Raw genomic sequence first — 14,458 nt, 5'->3', positions numbered from 1 at the left:
CTGTTCTCTCACTTCCGTAGGTATTAACTTATTCATTTTGTCCTTCAAAAGATGCTCCTGTGTTTTAACACTTGCACGTCACTTTCCTGTCTTTTCAGGCTCCAACTGGTTCAGCTAAAGTTTCTTCCTAAATATTTCTTTTACAGAGAGTTGTTTCTCTCCACTGTCGCTTTCTGCCTGCTAAGTACCAGGTAATGCTGCAGCCAGTGACTCTGCCCCTCCCACAGACAGCCTCTTCAAGAATTAGTTGAAGTAAATTCTAAGATCCTGTAACGGATCTGTGAGCCATGAGCGCAGAGACTTTAACTTAACTTCACTCTCCAAAAATGTAACCTGCAGCAAATCCAGTTGAGGCTCCCTTAGAGCCACTCTCACTCGTCTTCAACATCTAGAGGGATTGTGGTTTCCTCAGCTATGGTACTTCAGTAAGTCATTCACATCGAGCTTTGGGAGTGAGCGTACAGCAGCAAATATTAGTTTCAAGTTAACACTGTCAGTTTAACTTTGAGCTCCAATCAAGTATGTTACTTCTCAAGCCATGGAAGGTCTTTGTAAAATAGCAGGGAAAAGCACTTACTTTATTTAGGTGAATTAAAAAGAGGAAGTTGGTCCAACAGAAAAGAGAAGACAAAAATCACACAAACCTGCGGAACACTGAGCTGACAGAGCAGAGATACACGTCCCTCACGTTTCCTTCCTCCAACTTTCTGACTTCCTCAAAAATGATTTTTAAATAAATCTTTGAGCTTAGTCTCCATCACTTCTTCTTTTTTTGTTTAAAGAAGCCCGACACCTGGCTAGCTGCCTTGCTCGTTGGCCACGGCACCAAACCGTCAGTTTTCTGCTTCTTAGCTCAGCTCCCACTAGCTGTTGCCATGGTGGCAGACATCGCAGTGATCCTTGTGGTAGCGGCTACTTCCCTTCGACAGCTGCAGTCCTCTGCTAGGAACAGCAGCTGATCTGCTGCTGCTGCCGCTGCTGCTGTTCTCCTCCCTCTGTCTCTCCCTCTCTCTGTTCATCTTTATAAACCTCTCTCTCTCTCTTTCCGCTCCCTCTATTCCTCTATCCCCTCCTCTGGCTAAATACATTTGTCTCTTTTTCACCTCCTGTTCTCTTTTTTTCAGACTCACCTCAGGATTTCAAGCGCACAAGTTGTTCTTTTAAAGCACAGGTACTAATACCGGAATATTCTGCAAAGCTTTATTAGCAAGCATTTCAAAACAGCAGATAGACTAAAAAAATAAGAAGCTGACACTTAGCAGCCACACGCTTTGTCTTGGATTTCCGTCTTATTTTTCTTGTTAATTTTTTGTAGTGTCTCTCTGATTCAACAGATTAAGGCAGCAGCAACCTAAAGTCATCTAGCATCAGTTTATACAAATATACCCCTCGTGTGTCAGAAGATCCATTAGCCCCTGTTGCAACACCAAACTCTGTGCAACACAAGAGTTCAGCTCTCATCTGTTTGCTCAGTTGCTGGACAGGACAGGTAAAAAAAAAAACATCAGACTCTCAGGTTATCGTTCAAGAATTTGGTTCTTCGTTTTTTGAAACACTTGGACTTTTACGGTTGTCAGACATGACATCACAGCAAAAAAAAGTGTGGAAGCAAAAAACAAAAAACATCACAGAAAATAAAAAGAAATGATGTTGCTAATAAAATTAACACAACAAATAAAAAGAAACACCTCTGCAAAAAAAAAGAACAAGAAACAATGCAAATCAAAGCCGCAGGGCCGTATGTATGGGCCGCAGGCGCAACTCACCCTTTCTGCCCTCCTCTACACGCCACCACTACTCTGACCTCCCACCTTTGACCAGACCTGATTTGCAAAGCAGAACTCCATAGTTCATGATTTATATTATGCAATGTTTAAACTGACACTCAGCTCCATGAATGAATGATTTATCTGCAGAAGAAGCAGTAGAGTGATGCCTCTCGTCATGTCAAATGAACTCCTCTGCTTTATTGATGAAAGCGACACGAGCAGCCTCATGATGGTCCAATGTGAAAGCACATCACACTTTCAGGCTTCTGCTGTTTCGCTTTGCACATCTCCAGAGACCTCGTCTTCACTATGTTCACTTCGGCACTTGAAACCACTGCCAAACACGTTCAGATGAAATCTCTTCTACAGAAAGCTGTTTTAATGCTATTTTCTGTAAAGGGTTAACAGTTTTGCTTATCGAAATGTCAAAAGTTAAACACTAAATAACTATAAGCTTCTCGTCTTGGTTCTTCTAAAGTTTAACCTTTAATTCAATTCAGCGGGACGCTTAAAGCAATTCAATGACTGTGTGAGGCCCCTTTCACAATTAACAGTGTGTTGAGTCATCTGACGGTTGTCATGTGATAACCGTCACGCAAACCCAGAAAAAAAACAGGTGGCCTCATTGTTTTTGGTAACGTAATAGAAAACGTTCCTGTGCTGTTGTGGAATTATAGGAGGAGGGAGCAGGCAGCGCTTCTGTCACTGCTGTCATATGCCTTACAGCTGTGTTCGGACCATCTCAGATCAGCTTTAACCCTCTAAACACTGGAACTCTTCTGACTAGAGTCTTCCCTCGTTTATCGTGGGGGATACGTTCCATAAATAACCTGCAATAGTTGAATTCTGTGGAGTGAGATTACAGATATATTTAGGCTGTACAGCCCCTCACTACACACTTTATCCACTTTTCTCGGACAGACATGAACATTTTAAAACGTTTCTCTCTTGTTTAAACTCTCGAAGCTCAAACCTTCATAGAAATAACGTTATAGTTTTATAGAGTGAAAACAAAGATTCGCCTTGATCGAGGATTTACTTAACTCTGTCAAATTGCATGTGCAGCATCTCTGTACAGAAGACACAGTACGGAGTGAACGCTGTAAAGAAATCTGCAAAACAGCAAGACCGTGAAAGGTGATCTGCGAAATAGCAAAGGAACTTCTGACTGACGTTTACGCAATTACCATAATTCCAAAGGATTCGGAGGCAGAGAAAAGCAGTTTTGTACTGAAATGCAACTCTTCGGAGCAGTGAAGTGTTGATGCACTTAACTTGAATCAGCTGATTCTGTCCCGGAGAAAAGTTGCTTTTCCCGCGTCAGAATCTGCAGATTCCCGTTGATCACATAAACGGTCGAGGATTTACAGTATGTCAAAGAACGTGTGTTACTTAGGTGTCGCAGGCGACGTCTCCAGTGTTAAGGGCAATAGACCGTTTCCTTTCTTCCAGCAGCACTTTTGTTCCATGTGCACACTCTCTACTCTCCATGCACTTCTGCAGTGATGTACACATCTGTAGAGCACTAAACCCCCTTTTAAAATGTAGACTTTGTGACTTTCATTTCTTACACATCTGCCTTAGTAGTCAAGTCCTGCTTAAATATTTGCCTGCACAGTGCACACACCACTTTAAAGTCCTTATTTGGGGTTTTAGCAGGAGTGACTGTAAGATTACTTGTTTAGGGGTGCTTACCCCCCAACTTCACACACATTTCTTTGGGGGAGAAGGGTGGATCCATGTTCTTTGTTAAAAATACTGTCTCCTTGTGGTTGACTAAATTAACAGCAAACAGTTCAGATTTTGGTTTAATCAACAGCCTCACTTTTGTTTTGTTTTTCATCTTTAAACTCTGAAGCTGTTTCTCTCCTCTTTGTGTTCTCTCTCTCTCTCCACTGACAGTCATATACTGGTAAGCACTCAGAAATGAACCTGAAACTTCTGCAGTAAAACACAAGTCTACACTCACCGGCAGCTTTATTAGGTACCTGTCCAACTGCTCATTAATGCAAATTTCTGATCAGCCAATCACATGGCAGGAACTCGATGCATTTAGTTGTGTAGACATGGTCCAGATGATCTGCTGCAGTTCAAACTGAGCACCAGAATGAGGAAGAAAGGTGATTGAATGGACTTTGAATGTAGCATGGTTGTTGGTGCCAGACAGGCTGGTCTGAGGATTTCAGAAACTGCTGATCTACTGGCATTTTCACCCACAACCATCTCTAGGGTTTACAGAGAAAGGTCAGAAAAAGAGAAAATATCCAGTAAGTGGCAGTTCTGTGGGCGGAGCATCTCTGAACGCACAACACGTCCAACCTGGAGGCAGATGGTCTACAGAAGCAGGAAACCACACCGGGTGTCACTCCTTTCAGCTAAGAACAGGAAACTGAGGCTACAATTCACACAGACTCAACAGAACTGGACAATAGAAGATTGAAAAATGTTGTCTGGTCTGATGAGTCTCCATTTCTGCTGCTACCTTCAGATGGTAGGGTCAGAATTTGGCGTCAACAACATGAAAGCATGGATCCATCTTGGCTTGTATCAACGGTTAAAGCTGGTGGTGGTGGTGTCATGGTGTGGGAGATATTTTCTTGGCACACTTTGGGCCTCTTAGTACTAATTGTGTTTTTGAAAAGCACAAATAAAAGACGATGAAAACGTTATCACTGTTTTTTTCTAAATTTACAGCAGCTACATCCTTTCAGATATTGTGTGTTTGAAGTTCCAAACATCTCATTAGCAGTCAGTTCATGCAGATGAACTTGATATTTGTTTTTCATTTGCAAGCACGCTTCCATGCAATTTATTAGGTTCACCTTGCTAGTACCGGGTTGGATATTCCTTCAGAACTGCTTTAATCCTTGGTGGCACAGATTCAACAAGGTACTGGAAACATTCCTCAGAGAGTTTGGTCCACATTGACATGACGGCATCACACAGTAGCTGCAGATTTGTGGGCTGAACATCCATGATGCTGATCTCCTGTTCCACCACATCCCAAAGGTTCTCCATTTGGTTGAGATCAGGTGACTGTGGAGACCATTTGAGTCCAGTGAACTCATTGTCATGTTCAAGAAACCAGTCTGAGATGATTCCAGCTTTATGACATGGTGTCTTATCCTGCTGGAAGTAAACATCAGAAGATGGTTCACTGTGGTCATTAAGGGATGGACATGGTCAGCAAATATACCACCACAGCCTATCAGAGTATTGTTGCTGACCATGTCCAAATGGTACAGTAAATACGTTTTCACCGTCTTTTATTTGTTCTTTTCAAAAACACAATTGTAACCAATATTGCTGCACAATCTGGTGTTTTAAAAAAACTCCTTTCCTTTCTCATGTGAACTTTTGGAATAAATTAAAATATGTACAAATGAAAGGAGGAACAACTGTTTTGTTCTGAAAATACTCTAATCTATTTATGTGGAGTTTTGTTGTCATCAAGCTTAGTTATTTTTCAAAATTTTTTACTGTATGTGCATCAAGTAAATCTTCTTTGTTATTAATGCAACACTATTTATATGAAACATTCATATAGTCTTCTATATAATTTAAAAAAGCAGCTGGATATCTGTAAAAATAAAGACATTTAAGGCAGGGCTTTAAGTTACAATTAATTGTCTTGCTAATCAATTCCCTTGAGGATTTAGGTTATGTTTGTGTTCTAAAGAAGCTAGCATTAACATAAACATTAAAGGACCACACTTGCACTTTAACATTTAAAGACCCACTCCAATGAAAATGGCGTTTTTGGTGTTTTTAACATGTTCTTGTTGCATTTTTCTGATGATGGACGACATTTAGAAAGAAAATTAAGATCAAAATGCATTTTTGAGTATTTCATTTCCTTTATTCAAATCGTTGACCTGGAATCTGGATCTAAACTCTACGGATGTATAGCTACGATGTTGCTCCCATTTTTTTTGCAACGCTACTGTTAGCTTGGAGTTGTGAGTGACTGTAAGCTAGTGGGAGAGTGTAAACAGATGGGTGACAGGAAGGGGGAGGAGGCCTACACTGCTCCCAAGTGAATTTCTGATTAGCTCCTGCTGCTCTGCAGAAACTATGTCTGAGAAAACAGCATACGTTTTTTGATTTAGCTAAAAACGCCATAATAATAATTAGAAGACCCCTGGAAATGCTTTTACCACAAATCAAAAGATGATTTGGACAAGACTTCAACCCTGCCTTCACCTAGTTTGCATGAAAATGAACAAAGACAAATTAGATCTCAGTACAACCGTTTGAAGATAATCAGTTGCTACAGAACAGGGAGACAAACCCGGTGCAGACTGAGATTTGATTCACAGTCATCACCTCCACCCATCGGAAACACAGCTGATTCATGCACTTTATCTCACTATTGTTCTTATTTATATTTAATTGAACATTTAAAACAAAACCCTCATTATCAGGATTTTAATGCAATTTCCTTTTAAAGGGGGGGTAAGCTGAGCTTTTAGGTTTTCAGTACCTGTAACCCTTGTGCTATCCTACTTTAACATTGGGAGTGGGGTCATCTAGACCCCAAGGGTTAAAAGTGGTCAACATTTGATGTTGGATCTCAGTAAACTGAACGTTTTTGTAACTGCAGTGCTTCTTTACTAGTGTGACCACCGTCATGGTAGTCAGTATACTATCAACTACACCTCATGACTGCACTGACACAGCATGCCATCAGGTTTATTATTATAACTTATGATGAAATGACACAGCATCTGCCTCCCTAGATGACATAGGTTTCTGGTTTCACATCAGAGAAGCTTCAGAAATGTAACCTTCACATCCTAGTTTTAGCATCTTTCGAAACAGCCTTGCAGTGTGCTGCAAATGTGCGTAGGCCTGAGGTGCACTGCTAAGAAAATGGAGAACTATGAGAGATGTGATTCTTCTTTTACTACAGATAAAGAGGCGTCCTACTGCACCCCTTGTAAAATTATGAATCAAGCTGTAAGGAATTCAAGGATTCAAAGATCCCTTATCATCATTTCACCACAAAGCAATACAGAATTTGCCTCTCTGGTGTCGGACCAGCCAAGTAAAAGTAAAAAAAAAGTGTTCTGATATCATAAAGTTCTGATAGGAAGGGTGGTATTCTGTCTTTTTGGAGTTTTGACCAAACAAATCACAGATATGTCATAAGGATCAGAAAGCTGAAAACAGTGTGGGATTTAAATGTCCTTTCAGGGACAATAGGTACATGTTGGCACTTGATTGATTGTGCCTTCTCCATTGTCTAAATCCCACTAAATATCATGCAAATCAATCCACCTTCCAAAACGTTAAAGACAAACTTTATTAGATTCACTCAGCACATCGAACACCACACGACCTTTGCTTCAGCTGCTTGTTCTGAAGAAGCATTGCTCTAAAAGGGAAGAGCAAACACTGTGGAAAGTGGTAAAAGGGGAATCAATATCTTCCCTTTGAAGACGGTGTGCTGACAAAAACGTGGAGGAAAGTACGGTGAATGAGTGGCATGTGGTTTCTTTTGTTTGGTGCTGTAAAACCCCTGGAGAGATGCAGACAACCTGCCGTGTGTTGACGCATTCATCACCGCTACATGAAGAGGATGAGAGGAGAGAACCATCCACTGAACACTGAACCTCATTTGCACATCCTGTCCTTTGTCTCACCCATCCAAATTGGACTACAGGCTCCACCCACCACTTCATTTACACCACCACTCATCTGTTCAATACCCCTCCATTTGTACACCTCTCATGTATATTAAAATCTCTGCCTCCCTCCCGGGATTGGGTAATATTCACTGAATAAAATAAAGTCTACCATCTGAGATGGAAATCACATCTGAGACACGACTGTGGTTGACTTTCTTCTAAAACTTTCTCAACATCAAAGATAAAAAACTGCAGTGAAGGAGCAAAATCTGCTGTTCAGTGTTCCAAAGAAGTAAAAGAAATTACAAATAAGCACAGCAGCTAATTGCATCTCACTTTCAGGCACAAGTCCTTCACAGATACAAAACAAGCTTTGGCCACATGGCAAGAAACAATAAAAAATAGAAAACAAAAATGTCTCTACTACAGATTCGTCTACTGCAGGGTTGGCCAACCCTCATCTTCGAGATCCACAGCCCTTCCAATTTTTCAGTTTTCCCTGACCGGCTTGTTGCTGATGCTTGTTGCTGAGTCCGGATGTGGACTCAGGTGAGTCCACATCCGGACTGAGTCAGTCGGTTTTGGTAGTCAGGGAGAGCCAGGAAACGGGCGGGGTCATGGCTCTTGACATAAAGCAAAGTTTTATGTCTGGATCCAAATGGGGGGGGGGGGGTGTGGGGGGGGGGGGGCATCTGAACTCCTTCATTCCTTTGTTCCAATGATGCATTGCAGCTAAAAGCAGCTTGGCTGTAGTTGGTTCTGACCTGATCTTCTAGTGGAAGTTTCTTGTTGTCTTTTTCTAACTTTCCAGATCCAACTGAACTACAGTTGTCCTCGTCTTATTAGTCAGAGTGAAAGTATCAAAAGGAATCAAACTTGCGCTTTTACAAAGAAAATGTATGTTTCAAAACCAAAAAAGTCACCAGGTGTTTGGCCAAAATCCTAAAATCCCTTTGAAGATCTTTTTTGAGTTCAGTTGCTTAATGACTGACAGAAACATGTTGATGCTCAAAGACTCGCATGATTCTTTGACATCTTCAGACAGCAAAGTTTGACCAAACCTGCTGGCAGCTTTAAAGCTTGAACAAAGCAATGGAGAGAAAGAACAGAAGAATAGAAAGGAAAGGTCAAATGGAAGTGAACACCTGAGCTGCAGAAATGACCTGCTGAATAATGAACTGTTTTAATCTGGCAGCTCAGCTGAATAATGAGCAGCGAGGCAGATGGAGGGGAGGGACGGACAGGCTAAGAGATGCTTCTCTGTTTCCCTCACAGCAGCTCGACTCAAACTGATGGGAAAAAAAGTCAACAGCAGGATGTCACTCTCATCTGAACAGCTTCATCCTAGCCTCTGTTCAGCATGAACTAATCAGTTAGCTGGGTTCTGGACCAGTACGCAGGAAATCAGGGTTCGATTCCCAGGGAACGCAATCCAGTGTGGGTCCTGAAGGCAAGACTCTTCACGCCACAACCAGGCCCATGTCTGGGTCTCCCTGTGCCCATCCCCAGCTCGGATAAAGTACAGGGTTTTGTCAGGAAGGGCAACCGGCATAAAAATCAGTGTGCGAATCTTTTAAAGCTGATTCTCACAAAAAGGTGAAAAACAACAACATGACACTTAATAAAGTCCTGAGGCTTTACAGCAGAATTTGCAAAGTAACAGTTTGTGGTGAATTGTAGATTAGATCTTTCTAAAATTGCATATTTTTTTATAATTAAACTTATAAGCGTACAGGTTTTCGTTTAACCCTTGTGCTATCCTAGGCACTTTAACATCGGGAGTTGGGTCATCTAGACCCACTAGACAGTGCTCTGAACCTTTTTTCCTCAATGATTTGTGATCTTCACTGGTGTCCATGAATTACATGAAATCTTTCCACCCTTATCCACCTTTGTCATGGTAGGAATAACACATCAATGCAAGGGTGGGGTCATCTAAGATAGCACAAGGGGTTACAAGAAAATAAAAATTCCTGCTCAAAGACTGACCTGGTACATACATTTTCAAATTAAACTCCAGAAATGTACCTTAAGGGAAATATGTGTGCTTGTCAGCGTCTGTGCTGTGGGCTTTGCAGGTGAAGCAGAATTACTTCACACACAGTCTGCTCCGTGCCAGTCTTGTGCTACACCCGCACATAAAGCACATGATGTTTTGTATTGTTTTGTGCCAGCCTGGAGATTTCCAAAGTCTTGAGCAACACCCGATTAGAGAGGAACTGTCCGTCTTTGGCCGCTGAGATGACCTGTGCCGTGTGTGGACGGGTGTTCAACAGCTAAGCAGAGTCAAAACCAAAACTGGAAATGGCTGAAAACACTGAAAACCTACAGGCTGAGCATATTAAAAGGAAATTTTGGAAGGCAGTTCTGAGGGTCAAACTAGTGGTTAAACACTGCATGCCTGTCAGAATTGTTGCTCGTCTCCTCATATTACAGCTCTTATAAGATGAATTCATGGTTAATCTGTTTAGTATGAGTCTGCTCAAACACAAAAATGCAGTGCTGTTCTGTTCCCATCCCTTTTCTGCATCTCAAACAAAAACGTTTGAAAAAGCATGCCAATAAAACTTCAAGACATCCAATAATGATGGTGTTGGTGTGATGTCTTGCAGTGGAATGAGCATGTTGGACAGTTTTCTAAACAGGCGTTTATTGCACCTAAGCTGCAGAAATGATCTTCTGTAGAAAGAACTGTTTTAATTAATATCATGTTTTATCTGAGTCCTGTGTTACTTCTAAATTCCTTACCTTATTCCTTATGTAACTTCTCTTTTAAATCATTTTTCATATTTTTTTATCCACTTTTACTGATTCATTTCTGTCTATTAAGGTTTATTTATTGGCTTATCTGGTTATATATCTGTTTTAACTTCTTATGTTTTAGCCCATTGACATTTTAGTTTTAAAATGGGGGTAGGGGGGGTCCACTGGTGTGGATTCATTCATTAGCGATTCATTTTATGCATTACTATGATTTGATTTTTTATTTGATTTGTTTGGATTTTTTTATTTGATAAGTACAGCATGACATGTGAAGTGACAAATGTACCAGCAAGTATTTCTCATAGGTTTGACGAAGGTATGTTATAGTGTAGATTACTAACAAAACTGATTATTTTTGGTAAAGTGAAAATGAAAGCCCAACCAGAGGAGCAGATCAGTGTAGTCTCTTAAAATGCTAAAACAGGGTTTTGAATATTAAAAAAGGAAAACAAAGAACATAAGATCTGTGTGACTCAGAAAGACTAAAAAATAAAATACTACATATAATTATCAGATTAAAATAACTGTGCCCAGTGTACATCAACAACAAGAGACCAAACTCTGAAGAATCAACACAACACACTCAGAAGAGTACTTGGTTTTTTGGTTGTAGGGGGTCGTAGAGAGGAGTGGCTGCATCTTATGGGGAGGGCAGATGTCTGTTGCAAATACTTTGAACCTCATTTCAAAAAGTAGCATTGTTGTGCGTGTGGTTAGTTTATTTTGACATTTGCAGGGATAATGTGATGCAGGTGATGCTGTCGCACGGTGCTCTCACACCACACCCACACACCATACTCTAGTCATTAGTAAGATGTGAGTACTGGCTCCTAACGGACTGCAAAAAAGAAGCTGCACACCTGGCATGTGCTAGTTCTGAGTAAAAGTCCATAGGATGACCACACAAACCTCTGCTCTGATTTCCTAATTTCCAGGGTGCACACGGGACCCAACAGTAATGGGCTCCTAGTGCAGTGCGCAGGATTTGGATTGAAAAAATGATATTTAGTGTTATTTAGGTGCTTGCTACCACAGCATGCCCCTAGAAAAATGTGCATGAACATCTTCTCTGTTTGGGGCTAACTACGTAAGTGGTCTATGATCTTAATATTTCTTGCAGGCCACCTGCCCCTACAGGTTTGCCCGTCTATTACCCACAGACAGCTTGTACCCACCCGTAAGGGCATTTGTGAACAAGGTTTTAAAACCAAGAGAATGCAACAGAGCTTAAAATAACCAACCACAAGCAACAAATTTTTTTTTTTTAACCCTCCGGTCGTGTTCGCATTCAGCCCCCTACTTTAGTGTTCCCGGTCAAAATTGACCGGTCTGTTTTAACTGGTCTTAAATTAGCACACAAAAAAAATTTCACCACCAATTTTTTTATTAAACATTCTTTAGTTGAGAACAACATTTAAAAGTAGTGTCTAACGACAATTTGTAGATGTAAACATTAAATAACATCAGTGAAAATACAATTGGGCACTGAAAATGAACTACAAAATGAACATATAATACAAAAAATAAATGGAAAACCAAACACCAAACTCAACAGGGTGTGTGTGGGTATGTGTGTGTGTGTGTGTGTGTGTGTTTGTGTGTGTATACATGCACATGAGTGGCATGTGACACTCAGGTCAGAGTGGGCCTTGCAAACATAAGCATTACATTTGCAGCATGTCAGGCTCGTTTTGATGTCTCTAGGGGCACAGAGGCCACAACGCTTCCTTTTCTGGCAACACTCCAGCTAAAATCAACAGACCTATGTAGGCTTGGAGGTCTACCAGGTCGATTTCTCTCCAGGTGTCCCCAAACACACGCTTCCCCTCCAGATTTGTCATCTCAAGTATAATTCCCTCAATGGACTCTGGTAAAAAGAGTTGGAAGCTGGACTTGATGTCATCCACACGAGATGCTGCATAACGCGTTGGTCCTGGTGTCATCTTTATGATGTTTTCCACTCTCGCTCTACCTCCTCGGTCCTGGGGGGATGATGACCAGAGCAAGTGTCCACTTTTGGACTGAAATGTTTCCTCAGGTGCCTGTTCTTCAAGTGCCTTTCCCTCTCCATCTGTTGACTGGTCAGTCTCCTCAGAGTCTGGTTCAAAATCTGTGATGTCTTCCAATTCAGAGACATCCTCCTCTATCTCTGGTTCAATTTCAGTGCCCTCTTCATCATGCCCAAGAACCTGGACCAGAACCTCTTCCACAGAAAAACGCTTCAGTCGTCTACTCATTGTGCTCAGAGTAAAAGGAATGCAAGGCAAACATCGAGCTATATATAGTATGTAAAAATGATACATTGATTAGTCTGGAAGGTGTGGTTCACGTGTGATAGGTACAGAAGTGTGGGAAAGAAATGGGTTCACATAAAAGACACCTATCTAGTCTGTGTAAACATATGATACATTGATTAGTCTGGAAGGTGTGGTTCACGTGTGATAGGTACAGAAGCATGGGAAAGAAATGGGTTCAAAAGACACCTGTCTAGTCTGTGTAAACATATGATACATTGTATCATTAGGAAGTTGGTTCACGTGAGAGGATCGGCACATAAGCAGAAAGACATGTGTACCCACAAAAGAAATTGTGTGTGTGTGTGTGTGTGTGTGTGTGTGAGGGTGTGTGTGTGTGTGTGAGTGTGAGAGAGTGTGTGAGTGAGCTGGGGCAGTGTGTATGGGGATGTTTTCTGTATGTTGAATGAATTTACTCTGGATACCCATTCATTTCCTATGACGGTCACTTTTGACCGGGAACACCACAGGTGTAACAAGGTTGATTAAAACACTCAAAATTGAATGAAATAGGTGATCATCACTTTTATATGTTCAAGTACACAGTGTGAAGGATATCATAAGGTCTTGAGGTAATCAGATGTAAAACATAATATTTATGAGTATTATAAGTTGTAAAACGGTCAGATTTGACCCGAACACGACAGGAGGGTAGTTGGATTAGTGGCATTTTGGGTTCCCAAATGCCTCATGGTCTGGTTTCTTTCAACAACAACACATTGGACGCTTATTTTGTTGTTATACAAAACTTACTGGACATCATCAGTTGCCCAATCAATATAGTAATTAAAAACTTTTGTAATTAGCTACTCCCAACGCTGTCAATAAGAATGAATATGAGAAAAAGAATGGGACAATATCCAGCTTTGCAGTGAGGGAAGGACTGAGGCTCTGACAGCCGGGCAGGCTGTACTCAGGGTCCCTGGCACCTGTGTGTGTGTGTGTGTGTGAGTGGGTATGTGTGTGTTTTTCTTTTGTTGGTTTGTGAGGTTTACCCACAGTAGATTGGACAAATACCCAATTAGCAAGTTAGCTGCAGCTTTGCCCTGACAGACATGACAGACATTTTAAGACCCCACCCTGCAGAGCATGTGAACCAAAAGAAACTCACAGAAAACTAACACTTTGCTTAAAAGCTTTAAGAAACACTCCATGACTACAGAAGTTTCCATTTCAACAGGAAACATTTAGGCTGGGAAGGAAATAAAGAAGGAATTTTCCTGTAAAGCAGCAGTGCAGCAAATAACTGGTTTTCTTTTTTGCATCTGCAGAACTTTTTCAAGTATCGACCATGGACGGTTTAGGTGAAGATAATGTGTTGGGCCCCTATAAAGTGCAACAAAACCTAGCATGTAAAGATGCGTGTTACCTTGAGCAGATGCTGAGGGCTTCACTGATTGGCCTTTATTGAAACCTGGAAAACAAAGATGGATCACATGAAAATATATACAAGTCATTGAACAACTTTAAATGTCAATCAGAGTTCTACGTTTTGTGTATCCCCTTATAAAGATCTTCTTCTGTTCCCAACACCTGGAGGTGTTCACGCATGCAGCTTGTTGCTGAAGATTAACATTTACTGTACCTTACAGTTCATCTTAAGACATAAAACTTCATGTTTGAGCTAAAAGAAAAACTAAAATTAATTCAAATAACGCAAAATCTATGTTGTATTGCACATATAGCCAAAACAAAAGATATAAATCTCCCAATGTAATAAATGTTTACTGTGTTTTGCAGTTTCCCAAGGGCTTCATGAAATATCTGAGGCCTGCAGTATTGATAGATTTACAGAGTGCAACATTTCCCCTTTCAGAGATTTTCTTTTACAATGACTTTGATCCTGCCTCCACCCCAGCACCATCCTGTTAAATGTTAGCGGTGACTGGACAAACAGCATGCATTTTATATTATGCTGTGTATACATGGAGCTGTCCTAAATGCTCAAGTTCAGTCAAGACTTCATTAAACATTTGGGATAAGCGGAAGCATCACAACTCAA

At 40.9% G+C, this 14,458-nt stretch overlaps 1 protein-coding gene across 5 annotated transcripts in view; it reads right to left on the bottom strand.

Annotated features, from left to right (window-relative positions):
- The window catches only part of LOC101170824 (extracellular sulfatase Sulf-2), an 88,834-nt gene that overhangs the window by 37,328 nt on the left and 37,048 nt on the right, over positions 1-14,458 (bottom strand). For 4 of the 5 annotated variants that reach the window (XM_011472955.2, XM_011472953.3, XM_011472956.3 and 1 more), the window contains exon 2: positions 13,826-13,870. The gene's annotated coding sequence lies outside the window, so the exon portion shown is untranslated. Of the gene's footprint in view, positions 1-644; positions 999-13,825; positions 13,871-14,458 lie in introns of those variants that run through there. The other variant, XM_011472954.3, reaches the window with a different exon arrangement.

Source organism: Oryzias latipes, chromosome 7 (assembly GCF_002234675.1).
Source record: "Oryzias latipes chromosome 7, ASM223467v1".
Lineage (NCBI taxonomy): Eukaryota > Metazoa > Chordata > Actinopteri > Beloniformes > Adrianichthyidae > Oryzias > Oryzias latipes.
Note: the sequence above shows the minus strand (reverse complement) of the source record. Positions and strands in the feature narration are given on the sequence as shown.